This window comes from Bombus vancouverensis, chromosome 8 (assembly GCF_051014615.1).
Source record: "Bombus vancouverensis nearcticus chromosome 8, iyBomVanc1_principal, whole genome shotgun sequence".
In the NCBI taxonomy this organism is placed as follows: Eukaryota; Metazoa; Arthropoda; class Insecta; order Hymenoptera; family Apidae; genus Bombus; species Bombus vancouverensis.
Window position 1 is genome coordinate 13755995 of NC_134918.1, and position 18567 is coordinate 13774561.

The 18567-nt window shown below is 40.0% G+C and overlaps 1 protein-coding gene and 5 non-coding genes across 7 annotated transcripts in view; all 6 read left to right on the forward strand.

The window, feature by feature from the left end:
• The window catches only part of Sesn (Sestrin), a 153818-nt gene that overhangs the window by 85966 nt on the left and 49285 nt on the right, over nt 1-18567 (forward strand). The window lies entirely within an intron of this gene.
• On the forward strand, nt 1939-2011 carry TRNAK-UUU (transfer RNA lysine (anticodon UUU)). Its single transcript has one exon. It is a non-coding gene; the product is annotated as a tRNA-Lys (tRNA).
• Nucleotides 2107-2179, forward strand: TRNAK-UUU (transfer RNA lysine (anticodon UUU)). The gene has a single exon. It is a non-coding gene; the product is annotated as a tRNA-Lys (tRNA).
• TRNAK-UUU (transfer RNA lysine (anticodon UUU)) lies at nt 2275-2347 on the forward strand. Its single transcript has one exon. It is a non-coding gene; the product is annotated as a tRNA-Lys (tRNA).
• Nucleotides 2443-2515, forward strand: TRNAK-UUU (transfer RNA lysine (anticodon UUU)). Its single transcript has one exon. It is a non-coding gene; the product is annotated as a tRNA-Lys (tRNA).
• On the forward strand, nt 2611-2683 carry TRNAK-UUU (transfer RNA lysine (anticodon UUU)). The gene has a single exon. It is a non-coding gene; the product is annotated as a tRNA-Lys (tRNA).

An 18567-nucleotide genomic window follows, 5' to 3' on the forward strand; every position in this document is an offset into this window, starting at 1 on the left:
CAGATCCAATTTCCTCTCCCTCTCTACGAAACGATCTTTTTCCTATCGCAATAATAGAAACATATTTTTCCTGATGTTTTCGTAAAAGGAATATAATATCATGCCAGTGTTCGTATCTTTGTTATCAGGATACAGATTGTGGTATCGTAATGTCTTTCCAAGTGTATGTGCGCGAAAACAAAAATACTAAAAACAAGGGCAACGATAATCGGTGAAGTCGAGGCTGAAATAAGTAATTTGTTAGGAATCATACATCAATTACAGTGATTACGACGTGACGTTCTGCAAACTTTCCTTGTCGAAACGAGCGACGATTAGGAGAATCCGGCGTTAACATAGTGGGGAGAAATGTGGCGGAAAACTTACGAAGCAGTTCGTGGAAAAATGTCTCGGAACCAAAGTTAAGCCACAGACAGTTGGTAATGGATAATCCGTTGTTCACTGATACAACAAACGAGCTTCAATTTCGTCCTGATATCCCAAGATTGAATACAGCAAGTACCAATAGTTTAATCTTATTACTACTTTATGGTTAACAATAAATGTTAAGAATTATTGTTTCGACGAACGAAACTTTCAACGGTGTAATTTACAAGAAGAAACGAAGAGGAAAAGATCGATTATTCGCTGCGTTTATCGTGGACCAAGATTTTTTGGTCGACGGATTTTCCACTCCGTGGGACTGGCGTTAGCAATTTTCTCGATACTATCTGTTCGATCAAATTAATTTCGCCTCTTTGATCGGCTGCCACAGGTAAACGATATTATTATGTCGTTACTAGGTGGTTGGTTAATATTCGTTTGGTTAACCCTTTACACTTCATTGGCATTGTTATAGCGGCATTGATAATGCAAAGAACTAAATTTCGTACTATTTTTGTTGATATAAAATGTAAAGTAAAGAAGAGAGGCATTGTACAATTATTAAATCGACGAACATGTATAACTCCGATCACGACAAATTTTCTGTGTGTAAAATTGTTAACTGGTTGATTTTTCCTTTTTATTTTTCAAGGAAGAAACGACAATATAAGAGTGATGGTACTCCGTAGGCGGTTAATTATCTCGACATGAATCGCTCAATCCTTATAAAGAATCTTTTGTTTGCTAAGAAAACAGGTATACGGACGCATCTGTCACGATCCTCGACTCGCTTTTTCCTTATCGGCGCGCGTAGAGAAAGATAAAGTTCTGCAAGATGTGCGTTAATATTTTGCCACGATTGCGCCGCAATTAGTTTCATCGTCTCTCTAACTGCTAACTACATCGTAAAGTGGACTAATAGTCCATCGTGAGCAATTACACGCGTGGAAAAAATGTTTGTTATTTTTATTTCCTTTCCTTTTTAACTCGTCAGCAAACGAGCGTTTGTTCGAGTCGAAGGGGTAAAATAATATTATCTTGCTTGGTTTATAATTATCCTCTGCGAAGTGACGTTTTTCTCTGATATCTGAACCTTTCGATTTATATTCCAGCACCGATCAATGCATCGCGATAAATCATGACGCTATAAACATTAAGTCAGTCGACGTTGATTCAGCTATTAAAATTGTAACATTTTATTCTACCTGGAAAGATGACTAATGGGTGCCTATATGATTTCATATTACGAAAAATATTTTTAGTGGAAAAGAAAGTTAATGAGAATTTTATAATTATTAAAATAAGATTATTATAGGGGTTGGTTTGAAAGGAGTTATGTGTGTATTTAAAATACTGTAGGAAGCGTTGCTTTCAACGCCTGGATATAATTGTATATTGGGTTTTAATAAACAGTTTAAAAAAAAAAAAAAAAAAAAAGACTTTTAATCTGAGGGTCCAGGGTTCGAGTCCCTGTTCGGGCGAATATTATTTTATACTTTTGTACCACCGAGATATCGAGCCGTCATAATACGACTCGAGGAATATGTTCTGTTCATAGCTAGGGTTCTTCCAGAGGCCCGGATAGCTCAGTCGGTAGAGCATCAGACTTTTAATCTGAGGGTCCAGGGTTCGAGTCCCTGTTCGGGCGAATATTATTTTTATACTTTTGTACCACCGAGATATCGAGCTGTCATAATACGACTCGAGGAACATGTTCTGTTCATAACTAGGGTTCTTCCAGAGGCCCGGATAGCTCAGTCGGTAGAGCATCAGACTTTTAATCTGAGGGTCCAGGGTTCGAGTCCCTGTTCGGGCGAATATTATTTTTATACTTTTGTACCACCGAGATATCGAGCTGTCATAATACGACTCGAAGAACATGTTCTGTTCATAACTAGGGTTCTTCCAGAGGCCCGGATAGCTCAGTCGGTAGAGCATCAGACTTTTAATCTGAGGGTCCAGGGTTCGAGTCCCTGTTCGGGCGAATATTATTTTTATACTTTTGTACCACCGAGATATCGAGCTGTCATAATACGACTCGAGGAACATGTTCTGTTCATAACTAGGGTTCTTCCAGAGGCCCGGATAGCTCAGTCGGTAGAGCATCAGACTTTTAATCTGAGGGTCCAGGGTTCGAGTCCCTGTTCGGGCGAATATTATTTTTATACTTTTGTACCACCGAGATATCGAGCCGTCATAATACGACTCGAGGAATATGTTCTGTTCATAGCTAGGGTTCTTCCAGAGGCCCGGATAGCTCAGTCGGTAGAGCATCAGACTTTTAATCTGAGGGTCCAGGGTTCGAGTCCCTGTTCGGGCGGTTTTTTTTTTCACTCAAATATTCACTTAATAACGCCTCGAATCAATCAAATAACGTAATGTAATCGTTTATTATAGTTTATGTAATTAATTAAACATGGATTTCATCGAGCATATCAAAATAATAACCGCTGTTTGCTGATAGTGTAACGCTAATAGTGCGAGTATTTCCGTGGCGTTCCTCTCTCGTATTTGCTACCATAGAACGGAACATGTTTGCACACCGCTTTCCAATCGCATATCCAACATGTAAATATTATAGTGGCCGCAGTGTAATTCAATACCGATATTTTCCTGCAAGAGGGGAAAAAATGTGAAGAATCGAGGTCATTGAAAACACGTTTTCTTTATTCTTAGGAAACGCTGTAATTTACCATACTTTAGCCTGCTCCCAAATAACCGACCAGTTGGTAAGGGTTGATGGAGTTGGAAGAAAATAACGTGGCATTTTTACATCGACACAATCGACATTAACGTAACACGAAATAAGTGGTCGTCTGTAAATACGATCTTCAGCTTCTTCGCGCAACGTTCACTCTATTTAAATACTTGAAAAAAATGTCTGAGTCAAATTCGATCGACGTTAACTCGAGAATAGTTCGAATTTCAAGTTTTTGCAAAATAACATATTTATGTCCGACGATTTTTTCAGGGACTGTCGTTGGATCACATTGAATCGTGGTTATCTAATCTGACGCGAGGGGAGGCAGATCTTTTTTATAGTGTCGAATAATAAAGAAAACGACGAAATGGTGAAACGGTATGCTTTTTTACTATGGCGAATATAAAACGATGGTGCCGGAATACGATCTGTATAGTATAAATGCAAATGACAGACACACGTGTGTTCGTATACGTTTCCACGGCGATGTTCGTCGCCTACGATGTTTTATTTTTCGAATTGCATATACGACCGATAGCATATAACCGATCGCGAACTGAACGCATCCGTGTACATGTACGTGATTGGACAGAAGGACAAACTGTTTCAAGGCGAAAATGTTCGTGTTCGTTCTTATCTAGTTCGAAATGCGAACGAAGCTGAAAAACAAGAGAAATTGTGCAAGAATCGTGTCTGTCTCTTCTCCGCCCTCCCGTATCTAGCGGAAAAGTTGATTACACGGGAACACGTAAATCGTCGAAAAATTTCATCAGAATGTTTATTATAATATCGTTTACATGGCCACGGTTTCGGCTCTAACTGCCGTGTATTTATGCAGATAGCAGATGTCACGATAAATTGTACACAATGAGATCACGAGTTTCGATGATATTTGTCGTGGATGCGTTATCGTCCGAGTCTATTTTTATCGATTCTTTTCTCTCGTTTCTATCGTTTCGTCATCGTTAAAAATACAGCTAAACAAGAAATAATTACCGTTAATTCAATGTCTTATCACCGGCTTGTCTCGATCGTCACTTTCCCTTTGCAATCTATTTACATTGCATATAGGATTTCAGCGTGTGCATCGTACCAGGTGTACGAAAAAAAAAGTTATTTACAATCGAAGACTGGTGCTATTATTGAAAAACAAACTGGGAGCTAGCACCACTATGAATAAATACTGCAGCTTTCGTAGAATGCATTTATTTGTTCTTCCACGAATTTAATGGTCGTGCTCTGTATTTGTACGGATAGTTTCAGTTTATTATTCCGTCAGCTGGTTATTTTTTTCCTAGGCGTTCTTTAACGATGTCGTATCCCCGCGAGTTCTTTTGTCTCTGGCATCGGGTCCGTGTACACTATGCACTGTACACATACCATGGGTGTTGACGGTGCTCCCACGTTTTTCCACCCTTCTCTCTGGTTCCGTATACTTCCACCGAAAGAAAGCTCCGCGCGCACATGTCTCTCCTCGACCCTCGTAAATTTCGTTTCTGTGAACGCGTTCTTTTACACGATACGACTCCCCAACGATGTGCATCACGCGTGTTACCACGTGGCATTACGTCAAACGGAGAGTTTGTTTTTCATTTTACCTCGTCCAACTATATATTTACGCTTTTCACCGGGATCTCCTGGCTTACGAGAAACAAAGCCCTCTTCTCTCGAAATACCAGATCCTGCTCACAATTTTCTTTTCGCCTGTAGCTTTACCGGCGAAAGTTTTGTCTTCGTTGCGAGTCAAAATAGATCTTGAACTGTTACGTGTCTAGCATGTTTCGTGGAATTCTCATTGTCTAAGATTTTCTCTGTTAAATATAAAGAGAGAGATAATGCGTTTTAGTTACGATGATAATATTTTTCAACGAATACAATGTAGAAGAGAAACTAAATGATACTGATCGTAAGTCGTAAATAGTATCTGCGTCACGATCAGAAAAAGTACACTCTAATACATAGTACGTATCTAATACATGCAGCACTGTAGAATGTGCTACTGTTTTATCAGACCGGGATGAGTGTCTTTATCTCATTTTTCTTTGAAGTTTCACCCCTGACATTTAAAAGTTAAACAAAATTTACGACTTTCTTTAAACCTACATCCTGTCGCTCCCCTATCTTGCGCGAACAGATGAAAAGTCTACGAGTCACATTGCACTATCCTTTAAGTCCATGCACTAATCGCATAGAACAGCGATTCTTCTCGCTGTTATCATGTTGATTTTTCTTTCATATAATAGGAATTCGCGTTCAAATAACCGAAATAAAAAGTTCCTTCCTATAAATAGAATTCTGTAAATTTCCAACATTCGTCCGTTCCATTGACGAAACCCGGAACGTATTCAGTCTTTCAGAGAAAAGATGCTCGAGGCTCGCGTATTTTTCCGTGTTTCTCGCGAAAGTTCCTCGTCAGACATCGCGATGAACCGTGCAGGTGCGAGGATTATGATGCAATCCTATTCAAAGGCACGCTGGCAATCGTGTCCTTGGCAAAGACCCGCGAAACGCTTCAAGGCATTATCCTTGAAACTGCACGATTATGATCGATCAGAGGCAACCGTCTGTCATTATTGTCCCTCGTTGCCTGACGAGTATTATCGATTACTCAGCTTAGCCACTTCTCTATTCGTCTCACGGCCATGGCAACGTGACGATCTTGCTTTTTTTCCGGTATCGCGAATCACCGGATGCAACTATTCGCCTCTCTTGCTCCGCTACTTTTGTCCACTTTTTCTTAGACGATTAAGGCTCAGGTCGGCTCTGTCATCGTAAATCACTCGAGTTAAGAACATTTTTTTGGGGAGATTCGTATTTTATTTATTCATGAAACCTAGGAAATCCCGTTATCAAGAGAGAACGCTGATATGTATAAATCGATTCGTAGAAAAACCAGGGGACTTTTACTAATCGTATTCGTGGAATTACTTTGAACAAACTCGGTAGCTATTAACGTTAAACAGGTGGAGCTAATTAGCATTGAAAATAAATGTTAGAATATCTGGTTTTTTTTGTACTTCTCTTACGTAAATATATATCTCTGTTGAAGCTTAAAAATAATGGCCAGAGAATAACCTATTATTACTATGCTCGCTATTATTTTGAAGAAAAAATGAAAAAAAATAACAATTTTCGTTTAAAAGCGATAAAATTGCAAATACGCTTGTTAGTAAAATAACGGTTGGTTAAGACAATGATTAAAAATTAAAACAATTCAACGGGTCTTCCATGCGTAATATTTCCATAAAGTAATACAAGTACAAGAAGATCGTATATATTTAAAGATTCATAGTGTTGGAGAAAAAGCAAATGCAATTAAACGAGTAATTATCAACGGGCGAATGCACGTCATAAAACGGAAGCGATCGCGGCATTCAAATGCAAAAATCATATCGGCCGGACGATCGGTATTCAAGCGGCGGCCTGTTTATTTGACCAGGGGCATTTAAATGCATCCGAGTACTTCCGAGAAGACACTCCCGGCGATTGAATCTATTCAAGAGCTTACAGCATGCTTTCGTCGATCCTTTAAAGCTCGGTTCACACCGAATTGTCCAACCTATTTGGAATACTCTAGAGAACAGTCCAAACTCTAGCTAAACTTGATTGCGGTCACGTACAAATTTGTAATGTTCTTAGAACTGGGATTCTCGATTCCTTTTCATTGTAACTTTTGGATACATGTGATGGTGAAATGGAATATCGTACACGAATGGAATTTTGTAATTTAGATGCTTTTAATTTAAAAATCAGGTACACTTTTGCACACTAATTCTACCAAATGTCCAAACTGGACAAATCGTGAATGTAAACAATTAAGTAAAAAAAAAAAAAAACTTTTGCACACCATAGGTAAATTAGCTTGTTTACATTCGAACCTGATCTTCTCTTATTATTACGTAAAAATGCTGCGATATTTCTGTGTGGAATAATATCCGTAAATACTACGTTATATAGATACTTGAAACTCTTTTCTCCAATATGAATAAAAGATGCGAGAAGTGAAATTTTAATTTTTAGTGAAAAGAAGATCAAATAACAATTTTTGCATCGTAAATGTCACTTTGTTTTCTATGTAACTTTGGTTATGTCACAGACGCTTCTAGTAAAAATTTATCGAGACGCATAAATAATAAGTACTGTTCGATGGGCACCGTCATGTATAGCGTGTATTCAGTTTCCTCCGGGCCGTGACGAAGGTCGTACTCCGATTTACGCTTCCGTTCGCTCGTAAAACGACTTCCGGCGACACCTGCGCTCCTCCGATTCAAAGTTATGACCCGTGGCGATCCAGAGTTGCACGTAAACCGTTAACATCGTGTACATCTATCCGCGTTGCAGTGTCTGTATCGTGTTCGTACCGTGCTTTACTCGATGCACCCAGGAACCATGTGTTAATAGACGCGTTAAAAAAACATTTCCCTTTATGACTATTATCGACGAGGAACATCGTTACGACTATCGGAACCTTGCAGTTTTATCGCAACGTCAGAGCTATCTCGCGAATACATGAATCACGATAGCCCGGAACTCGGTGTGGAAAGTTTGCGCCACGTTTGTCTCTCTAATCTTTGGCGTGACTCCAATTAACGTTCGTCACGTATTACGTTCGATTTGATGGATTCTAAATAATATTTTTTTAGGCTCGGGCTAGTCCCAAGCGCGTCGAACGGAAGCTTGAGAGTTAAACGAAGTCGAAAGATAAGAAATTTATCGAGATAAGCGTTAGAAAGTTAGTGGATGAATGGGGAAATAGTCCCCTCTTAGGAATCGATGTCGGGGAAATTAAATTTAAAGGAAATTTGAATTATGCAAATAAATATGTACGAAATTTTCACAGTGAGGTTCTTATCAGAATGCGGAAGACAAAGGTATAAAATATATTCAAGATAAGTTTCTTATTAGAATATTTCGAAGATAACAAATTTCTATTACCTCGCACTGCTCGTAAACGTATAATTTTCATAAATATATACGGTTTGGTCATATTACCGCTATTATCTTTTCATTGAAATGGGCTTCTGAAACGACGTTACTTCCGAGGTATGACCTAACGCGTTTAACTGGCAATCAGAAAAGAGCAGGCTACAGTAGTCAGTCGTGGAGCAACGTAAACAGGAAGGGAATTAGAACGAGTCGTATATACAGGCGGTCCATTGCAAACAATGAACGGTCTGTTCGAGTACACCTTGCCCCTCTACGCTGGCTTTTTCCCTGCGTAACTGCCAGGGTTCTTCCCAACTCGTGTGTCTGCATTTCTCTCGTGGTTCGACCAAATTTAGAATCGAGCCGTATCTTGGCGTTCCGTCCGATCTAAGCTGTCTCTACTTGCTTTTCCCACGTACTGTCTTCTTTTATTCCAGCCTTTCCCCCTTCGTTATATTTCATGCTGCCACGAGCACAAATTTCTCCACGTGTCATTGATTTTTCCTCGATATCGACGGATTTATTTTCGGAAGTATATGCAAGACCAATCGTTGCAATCGTTTGCATTTCACCTCTTTTGTCAGAAATTTCTCGCGCGATATTTCGGCTTCTGTCGTATTCGACGCGTCTGACGTCATTGTTCGCACGATTCCTCCGAGGAATATGAATAATCCATAGAGCTGTCAAATGAAATTTCGCGACTGATATCGCGAAGGGTACGATTTCGCGAGTGCAACTGCTCAAGGACGCGCGATATACTCGCTCGATAAGAACGAGATAAAGCCTATTACTGAATTTTAATATCTAGATACGTATTCGAACCGAGGGCGTATTCGAACTTTTCCAAGATGACGCAGTTTTCCATTTATTTGGCACACAAATTAAATCGCATTGACGATATTCGTTATTATTACAGTATGATCATAATACGTTACATCATAAACGTTACTTTATACGAACATTGCGTCAGAAATAAAAATATAAAATTATCTATCTCGCAATAGTTCTTTTAAAAATACGATAAACCTGTTTACATTAGTTCGAGAATTTACCAACGTTCTTTACAAATACAGAATACCAATAAAACGAAAGAGACCTGAATCGTAAAAAAGGAAGAAAGGAAAAGTTCTTGCTTCTTTATTTTCCTCGAAATTGTTTAGTTTTTCTGAGTAGCCGCATAAAATACGGTTGTTCGTGGATCGCGTGAAAGGGACAGTTTTCTTGAAAGGAACTGTGACTGTGGGATGCTCGGGAATAAACACGTGTTCCACGAAAGGACTTGGAATATTTGTGAGTTGGACTGTGATGGACGATTCTTCTCTCTCCGGGGCAACTGGCCGTCGCGTCGCAGTCGGTGTACACGTCGATGCACGCTCAAACGTGTTCGTACGTGTTCGTGAATGTTCGTGAACGCGAGTCAAGTACCGAGCAGCAATCTCGGGCTGGCATTGCTTGCGGGAATAGCGAGGTGAGCGGAGCAGACTGCTTGGTGCCAGCAGTCATACGTATCCCTCTCTTTCGCCTTCTATCTCGCTTGCTCGTTCGGTTCTTCTTCTTTTTCTTTTGCACTATACCTCATCTTCCCTCTTCCTTCTTCCCTCTTTCGTCTTCCCGTTTCTTCCAACCCGTTTCTCCTCGCGTTCTTCTTCTCTCTTCGACGTTCATGCCCGGTGTCTCTCCATCTCTCTGTACCGTTTTTCCCTCGTCGCTGTTCCTTTTTTTTTTCTTTGTTACATCTATTTCCTTCTCCTCTGGTCGCTCGTGAGCTCGGAGGTCGAACTAAAGCAGCCAAATTCGCGCTTTTACGTAATCTTATCTGTTGGTGTATAATTGCGACAATCGTTGCACTCGCCTCGTGCACCAAGGGCGACGTGTTCGAGCACATCTAACTTCTGTAGGGATGTTAATCTGTGTGCAAGACTAGCCTTCGCTCTTTCGTGTAAATTTCTTTGATATTATCAGCGGAGAATTCTATCTTTGTCCCGTTGAACGTTTGGGAAGCAACGTATGTAGGCGCTCTTTATTCTCCTGTTGAGCGTCTTTAAATCGCTGTAAATAGAAATTTCCCTCTCATTCCGAATACAACTTATACATATCCCGTATTTGAATCTACTATTTTCCTATTTGCTGATGTCGGACAAACTAATTGACCGAGTGTCGTTCGAGCAATCGTGGAGATGAAGAACATGGATTTTCATTAGTAGTCGTTATTGGTTACAACGGCCACTATAATTTTCCTATATCGACTTTGAACGTTCTGGCTGCGACTCTGTACGTGCCGCAAAAGTTTGCAATCTACATATCAGAGCAGCGTTGAATCAACGTTAGTACATGTGTACACGTGTTAGTCTGCATTACGTAAATTTCCTGTGGAACTTTTCCACGGTATGTTGCCGGGTCGACGAATGCCACCCGTTCTGTATGGCCGATTATTTCTACTCGAACGTGCACGTTCATTCGTCAAGAGTATTCGATTCCAGTGTGTTGTGAAACTTTTGGCAGAATTTTCAGACGAATAAGAGGGAAAGTGCAAAAGAATCCCTTTTCACCAGATACAATTGACGTTAAAGAAGACGCGCGTGACGCGAAAATCAGTTCCAAGAACTGGTAAGAATCGCTATGGCCAGATATCGAGGCGAAATCTCGGTCAGTTAACGTGGCGATGCGGTGTCTTGTAACTCGGCAGCGGAAGTTGGAAGAAGCCCTCGCGGGGGAGATTCGGTAGTCTCGCGCCTGGTAACAGAACGAAAGACAGAACTGGGAGCTAATTTTGCAGCGGCGTGCATACACACCGGCAGAGATACCGGGCCCGACCTAAATGCATGTGCATACATCTGCAGTTGCATGTGCAACGTGTACACAATGCGGCACATGGCTGTGCATAGCATGAATACGGGAGTAGCCGGGTTGGCAGGACGATCTTGATGCCACGCGGATCGCATGAGTGCCAATAAACGTACACCCTTCCTATATGTCATCCTGATGATTTACGAGCCGATAGTTTCACTTATCGCTCGGCCAGTTTCACGCGTTTGCCACACTTCCGTTCATTATCTCTTGTCTCTCGCTTTTTGTCAGATATATCTCGATAACGGTTCCGCGAATTCAATCACTCCGACCTGTCTGGCGATATTTTCTTACTTATTTATTATTTTCACCGTTCTGTTGCACATCAACGTTTGTTCATTTTCCGTTCATTTCAAGCATGAAAGTCATGCTTGAAAGTAGTTGATCACTGCAATCTCAATGGTAGATGCTTGTGACAAGTACCAAAAAATGCTATTTTCAGAAACGTGAAAAAACGCGGAGGATTGTTGGAATAGATGATCTCGTGGATGGAATATTTGTTTCGTTAATTTAGTCGCCCGAATTGTTTTGTCTTTCCGTTTTACTGCTCAAACTTAGTCAGCGTTTAACCGCCAAGGTGAATCTCAATTTCTAAATATTCCAGGATTTTAGTCAGAACCCGAATAAATACAAAAATTTCTATATTTCCTCATTCTTGCGAATTTTTCGCTATCTTTCTTCTGGTTCTCCTCGCTCGCGTGCCTCTCTGTTCGTTGCCATGCCGCTTCCGGTGAAAGAACGTCGGTCCTTTGTATTCAATCGAGTTATGCAGTTCGGTGACATATTACCGTATGGAAATTCCCGTCTTCGGTGCCTCGATCGTCACAGAAGAATTCATTTTTCGTTCGTCGACCTGGATGAATATTTTTACGAACGACGGCCGCGACCGTGTCGACGTTACAGGTGTGTCTGAATTGCATTTCGCGATGCAACGCAGGCATAATGGCCTCTCATTGTCCCTTCGCGTCTTTTCTTTCTTCTTTTTTTTTTTTTGTTTTCTTGTTTCTCTTTTAATTTCGGAACTCGTGCTCCCTGTTCTTCCGGATTCGCCTAAATATATAGTATAAATATTAATGTTGGTTCAGACACGGCCGGTAGTTTGAGTCAAGTAGCAAGCAAAGCCAAATATACACTGTGCACTGGAGGTTCGCTGCGGATTAAACGAGGATGAAAACGAACGTTTGTCGATGAATTAACAGTGTCAATTCGGCTTCACTTGCTAACTTGTCTAAACTATGTATCTGAAGCAGACTATAGATTCAAAGGAAATGTTTTTTTTCTTTTTTTTTTTATTTACATTTTACAATTTGTCCAGTAGGACATTTGGTAAAATATTATAGCTTAGTGGTATAATAATATAACATGTGGATGGCTACCCCCAGTGGGATACCATCTTCGAAAAAAGGAAATATAAGAAAAAAAATGACAAAGTATTTAACTTAAGAAAACCGTGGATAAAGATACTATAGTACAATTACAATATATTATATCGTCTCATACTTAATTCATGTATGTGAAACAATGTACTTGTGCCACTTTCCCACTGCGCTCTTTATATAATGAATTTATTCAAGCGCCAATCCGCTTTATTAAACGATCTGATTATGTCCAAAATGTGTTACGGTTATAAAAGATGACAGGACGTTTACGTAAAGTCCATGTCTGTCGTCGTCCGACTGCGTAACGATCGACGAGATGTACGGAAGCTTGACAACCGAACGACAAACAACAGATGGCAGTGAGCAAGTGTTTTCGATACATTCTTTGTAGAATTTTTAGTCGACGATGTAAGTACCAGCACCGTGGTTCTCTGAAAGCTTCTTTTTCTTATTACTTAATTTGTACTTTACAGTTTTTCCAGCTGGACATTTGGTAAATTTTTCTAACTTAACTGCTAAGTAGTATGTGGGTGGCTACCCCCAGCGAGATACCATCTTCGAGTTTGACTATTTTATTTCTTTAGTGAGATCAGTGGGGTGTTTTCTTTTTAGTCTTCTTTCTATGAGAGTTTTGCTCGCTTCAACAGCCACCTGGTTTGGATGTGTTGCCGTTCTTCCCTTGTATTTTCTTTTCTTTTTTTTTCATTTGGAAGAATTTTACAATCAATTCTCATCGAAAATTATAAGTAAATTATTCTGGCGTGGTACGTATTTTCTTTAAAAGTGACAGAAACACGTTCAGAGTGATTCTGCCTGTTTGTGAATTTTAGCGTCTTCTTTAACACCTGTACAATTGTCTCTGAGTTAGAAATAAATAGTCATTCTTGACGTAACATCTATATCACTTTTTTTTTTTATTTGGCAGAATTTCACAATCAATTCTCATTGAGAATTATAAGTAAAATCTATCTCATTACGTAATATCTTTTATTCACCATATACGTAAGTAAAAATGGTAGTCATCGGTCATCTAAAAAAAGAGAATGAGAAAAAACATATGTAGAGAATGCTGTATAACGATTTATTTTCATTTATCAATCGCGAGAATATTAATTACTCGCCTGATTCCCCGAGCGAAAGAAGAATTATATCCTTCTCTTTTATTTTTACAACACGCAACGTTTATAAAAGAATGGACGGAAAGAAAAACGAACAAGGAGAGCCTGATTTCGAATTAAGTCATCGCGGATCGCCTTTGTACCGGGTTACGAGTAACCTTGCCGATGTTATCGACAATTCATGACTAATTAAACGGGAACGCGCGGAAAAAACATATTTCTCTTCGTGCCAGTGGAAAAGTTTCGAATCAGGTAATCGAATTGTGAATCGCGCCACTATTTTCGTATCGTTCTTCCTTTAAATAATTCATCGCCTTGGAATTGCCTTGTTTGCCGAATCTCCCTACTTCTCAACACGGTTTCGCTCCTTTTGTTATTTCTATCTTTCTCTCTTTTTACGCTCTCATCGTTTTAGATGAATATTCGAGGAATAACGAACCCGTGTTCGTATTCCGTTGACAAATATTATTTACAATTCCAATATAGTAGGAATAACACAATTACGTAAGAATCTGTAATTTATTCGCAATAAGATTTACTTTCAATAAATCGTTATATCGTTATATCCTCTGCGTGCATTCATATCCTATCAATCGTAAAAGATATTTCTACTTGAGATAGAATATTCGACCAATTTTTAAATGTCATAGAACGAAGATTACATTAAAGAAGAGCGATACCGATTTAATGAAGCAAGTAAGATTTGTCGATTCAAGGATGATTGGTTCGCATGGTATGCACGTGCGCAGCTTTTGCTTTTAATTAACGGGTCATCTAATGAAGAAGCAGCCGTCGAATGAATATAATACCTCGGTGTTACGGTGTATGGCTTAATTGTATGCGACCGCTTAAAAATAATCGAATTATATGAACAGAAGTGCGGGGCGTAACGAGGGCAATATAATATTTGCATTAATCGAGGCAGTTCGCTTCGGTAGAGAACACGTGCTCAGCTAAACGTCCCGTGAAGGCGTGAACGATGTTATTCCACCAGGGAATCGAATCGAAGCACGTTATCATTATTCCGTTTCGTTTTGTTTAATAGAAACTGTGGTACGATGATAGATTTCTATTTCATTCCATGAACAATTCCATTTTGCTTATAAAATATTTTTATTTAATGTCATTTCGTTTTTCATTAACTCGAAATCTACTAGCACGTTAAGGACAAAGAGGATGTAATTTCTATTGTTAAAAACTGAGAAAATACAACCTCTACTACTGGTTGTGATTACGTAACTAATGTTCATGCTACCGATCTTTTGTTGACTCCGCTCTCTTTCGCTCTCTTTCTCTCTCTCTCTCTCTCTCTCTTTCTCTCTCTTTCTCTCTCTTTCTCTCTCTCTCTCTCTCACTCGTCCGCCGTTAATCACGCGTTCTTCCCATTATCCGCATTGGAGGCTCATTTGCGAAATACTAACAATGTATTTAAATGGCTAACAAATGTCAATATTCCAATTAAAACAGTGACTGGAATACCTTGCACTGTCTACGCTAACTATTGTGCAACGCGTGCAAGGGGTTTCGCCAAGAAAACGAAACGTTCAATCACCGTTACACCACGTTGATGGAAACGCGATAAAATAAATGAATCATTTACGATTCATTTCGTTATCTTGCATTTCAGGTCACCAATATCCGAAATTTCCACGTGATTCACTGTACTCTTCTCGAACATCGTTCAAATCGCTGTTTCATTCGTCTGCAAATGATTGCACAATTTATGAGTAAGGATATTCTCTATATTTTAACGCACGTGTCGTAAAGAAAATATAAAATCTGTACAGTTTCAAGTTCCTATTTTGTCCATCGTCATTCAGTATTTCGAAAGTTTTGGACGAAACTCGTGGCTACCTGTATTTTGGGGCTCGGATCGACGGTGCAGAGGGGCGTTTATGTATAGTTGGGTCCCTTCTGAAGGAAGCGTCTATAGTTCGGTGTTCTGAGCACAAAAGATTAGTGGAATTTTCCAACACGGTTTTACCAAGAGTAGAAATTAAGCTGGGTAGGCGGTCCTAGTAGACGAACACGTTTGCTCTCGGCCACGTTCCTCTAGAATACGTAATGGCTGAAAGAAAAATACCTACCGTGTTTTCGAGTGGTTCCACGCCAAAATTTCCTTGCTCTATTTCTTCGTTTCTCTGCCAATGTATTTCCGTACTTAGACTACTGTTCTTTTTCTTTTCATTGGTACTTTCAAATTTTACGAAAGATGTACAATATTATTGTCTGTTTCTTCGATCACTGTTAGGAAAACTTTGGAAGAATTTTTCCTCTCTTCGGTACTGTTTCAATCTTAAAAATATTTGCTTAAAAAGAAGAAGAAGAAAGACTTTTTTTTCTTCTCTTTTTCTATATGATCACGATTAAACGTTTTTAATTTTAATTGGGTATCCACTTTCTTCGGCTGTCCTTTCTCACCGACACACTTTTATTCTCGCGGGACGACGGATTTTCAACAACGATGATTCCGTTCGCTCGTTTATTCGACGTCTAATTTGCATGCATTTTCATGAAGCATGTCCTGAATGTGTTAGAGAAGAGGGAACGTTATGGTGTTCTTAAATCAGCCGTAACTGTTCCGAGGAGGGTGAACAGATGGGGACAGGTATAAGCGAAAGAAAACCCTCGGAACAGCTTCTTTCCATTACCAGGTCTCCCTTTTTACCGTACGGCTCGCTTAGAAGAAATCTTAACGATGATTCAGCCGATGAAAATGGCGCCAATGGAAAGTTTCACTTCGTCATTTCACCCTTTCGTCCGACGAAGCGGACGCGTACTAATGTTGCGCAACGAGGTTAAATAATTTTCAGATTATTTTAGTCTGAACTATGGTAACCTTTCGAATGTCTAACTATTTCAAAACAGCTCGTAACGAAAGAAGAATGAACCTAATTTCGAGCATCTTCGAAATAAAAAAGACAGATGAAAAAAGGTTTCATCAATCACGCCTGTCCAAAAGAGACGACGAATTTTTCTACGTATGCTGATAGGAACGTGAAGGCTGTGTAACGAAGCCCCGTGTCGAGGAGACGTCACGTAGATTCGATCGCTGCGTATTAATCATCGTTTACAAGCTTGGTAGGTTGCGGAGATGGGGAAACCAAAACTACTTGCTCTTTCGTCGTCGACCGACACGTGGATACAATTGCCTGGTAATTTTATTGCATTCTTCGGTTGCTAAGGCTACTGTATGCAAGACCGGTTTTGCAAAGTGACTTTAACGCCTCGCTTATAATCTCGGATCACGGCTACTGGATCGAGCTTCACAGAGAGTCTCTTTGTTCCACGTAAATGCGACCACAGTGTGGCAGCGACTGCTACATATGTATGACTGAATTTAGTCTCCAATTTAATTAGCAAATATAGGTTCTCGTTTGCGCGTGAATCGATCGAGTTTGATGCCTTCTCTCTCTCTCTCTCTCTCTCTCTCTCTCTCTGTCTGTCTCCTCTTCCTCTTATTGTTTATGTTTTAGCTGGTCGTCAAAGTAAATCGCGAAAGTGGCACCAAATTTTGCTCTTCGTAACTTTGTTAAATGTAACGAAGAGCGAACAACCATTGATTTCTCGTATTTCGTCTTCTGTATCTTTCGATACGTTTCTTTTTTTTTTACTCGAGCGTGCGCGACTCGACGTGTCAATATGAAATTAAAAATACTTGATACCGAGCATACTTCGAAATTGGGTTAACGAGTGGAAACAAAAGCTACGCTCTTGCCTCGGGGATAAAACCAAATCGGTGTACGCGTATATGGTCAGTCACAAAGGACTATGCACGTCTATCGAATCTCGCGTGTTTGATTTATCAGAGGGAAGCAAGTAAGAGTAGACTTTGTCACGGAATCTGTTACATGCAAAAGGACTTGCGATTTGTGCAGTACATTAACATATTCCTCGAATGATGTATTATTAGTTTTATTTACTCGCAGTAGATCCGTCAGCGATCATGCGTAGCGAATGTGTTTTTATAAAAATAAAAAAAACTCGACGAGAATAATTGTTGCGATTATTATGCACGAGTCATTAATCACATCGTCACTGTCAGGACGTTTATTTCTACGAGATAAGGTAGGTGGCTGGGCTCCAAACGCTGCATAGGATTTGGGAAACGTATGCAAAGTACAGCTGAGACACCCCTGTTGGGCAAGGGAAATGAATCCTTGAAGGGGAAGAGATTTCGTGAGGATTCTCAAGAGGCAGAGAAGTCTCATCCCTGCGTCTTTGGAGAGACACGAGCGAATATAGCTGTGAACGAAGAAAAAGCATGGACCGACCGTGTAGAGAGTAATTTGAATTCGTTGGGACGTACAGGCGTTCGAAGGGTTCCCGTAAAGGATCATAAATTCTCGAAATAACCCTCGTTTCTCGAAATATCCGACGAAATCTTCGATTCGCAGCATTCGATAATGAAATCACGTGTTCGTGGTTGATCGTTGCATTACGCGTGTTTACATTTTTAACGTATGTACGTACGTTTCAGCAATCGGCTGTGTCGCTGTGATGAAGCGTTAAAAGCTATTTTGAAACAATAGAGAGTTAGTCATATTGTTGCGAGGTCTGGCGAAGAGAAGGCGATGGTCAATCATAGTGATTTCAATGCAAGGGATCAACGGCTCTTTAAATTCTCTCTTTCGCGGTAATAATATGAACTTGCTCGCTTAAATCTACCGATTTACAGATCCGTAATCACGCGCCGTACTTTCCGTAGCCACTGTATGCTGACTGAACTTTCAAATTATCTCGAAACGTAAAAAACGATGTTCCACGGAGAATATTTGTTCTGCTGTGTATCGAAGATGAAATGGTAGAACCTTTGAAGTTTCAATATTTGCTTTAGTCCGACGTGTCGCTGCGATGGTGTGAGAGAAATTGTGTTTCGAAATGACACAGATCGTAAACGATGATTTTGTAAGCCGCGGGACCGTTCGTTCGTGCGTGAAAGTTTCCCTGTGGAAAAAACAGCGGGTAACAAATTATCCATAAATTTTGTTATGACGCGTTCCGAATAAAAGGGTGAACCTTGGAGTAGATGGAAGAAAGAAAAATACGTTTCGATTCGAATCACGCGGTACCCTCGAGTGCAACAATGGCCTGTTCTTTGAACGAACAACGAGGAGGGAAAAAATCAAGGGGAAATAATCACCCTTCGTACAAATATAGGTCACGATAGAAGCGGTGGATAAGCGTGTGTGTTGACCAATAACGTGTACGTACACAACGGAGCCACTCGTGC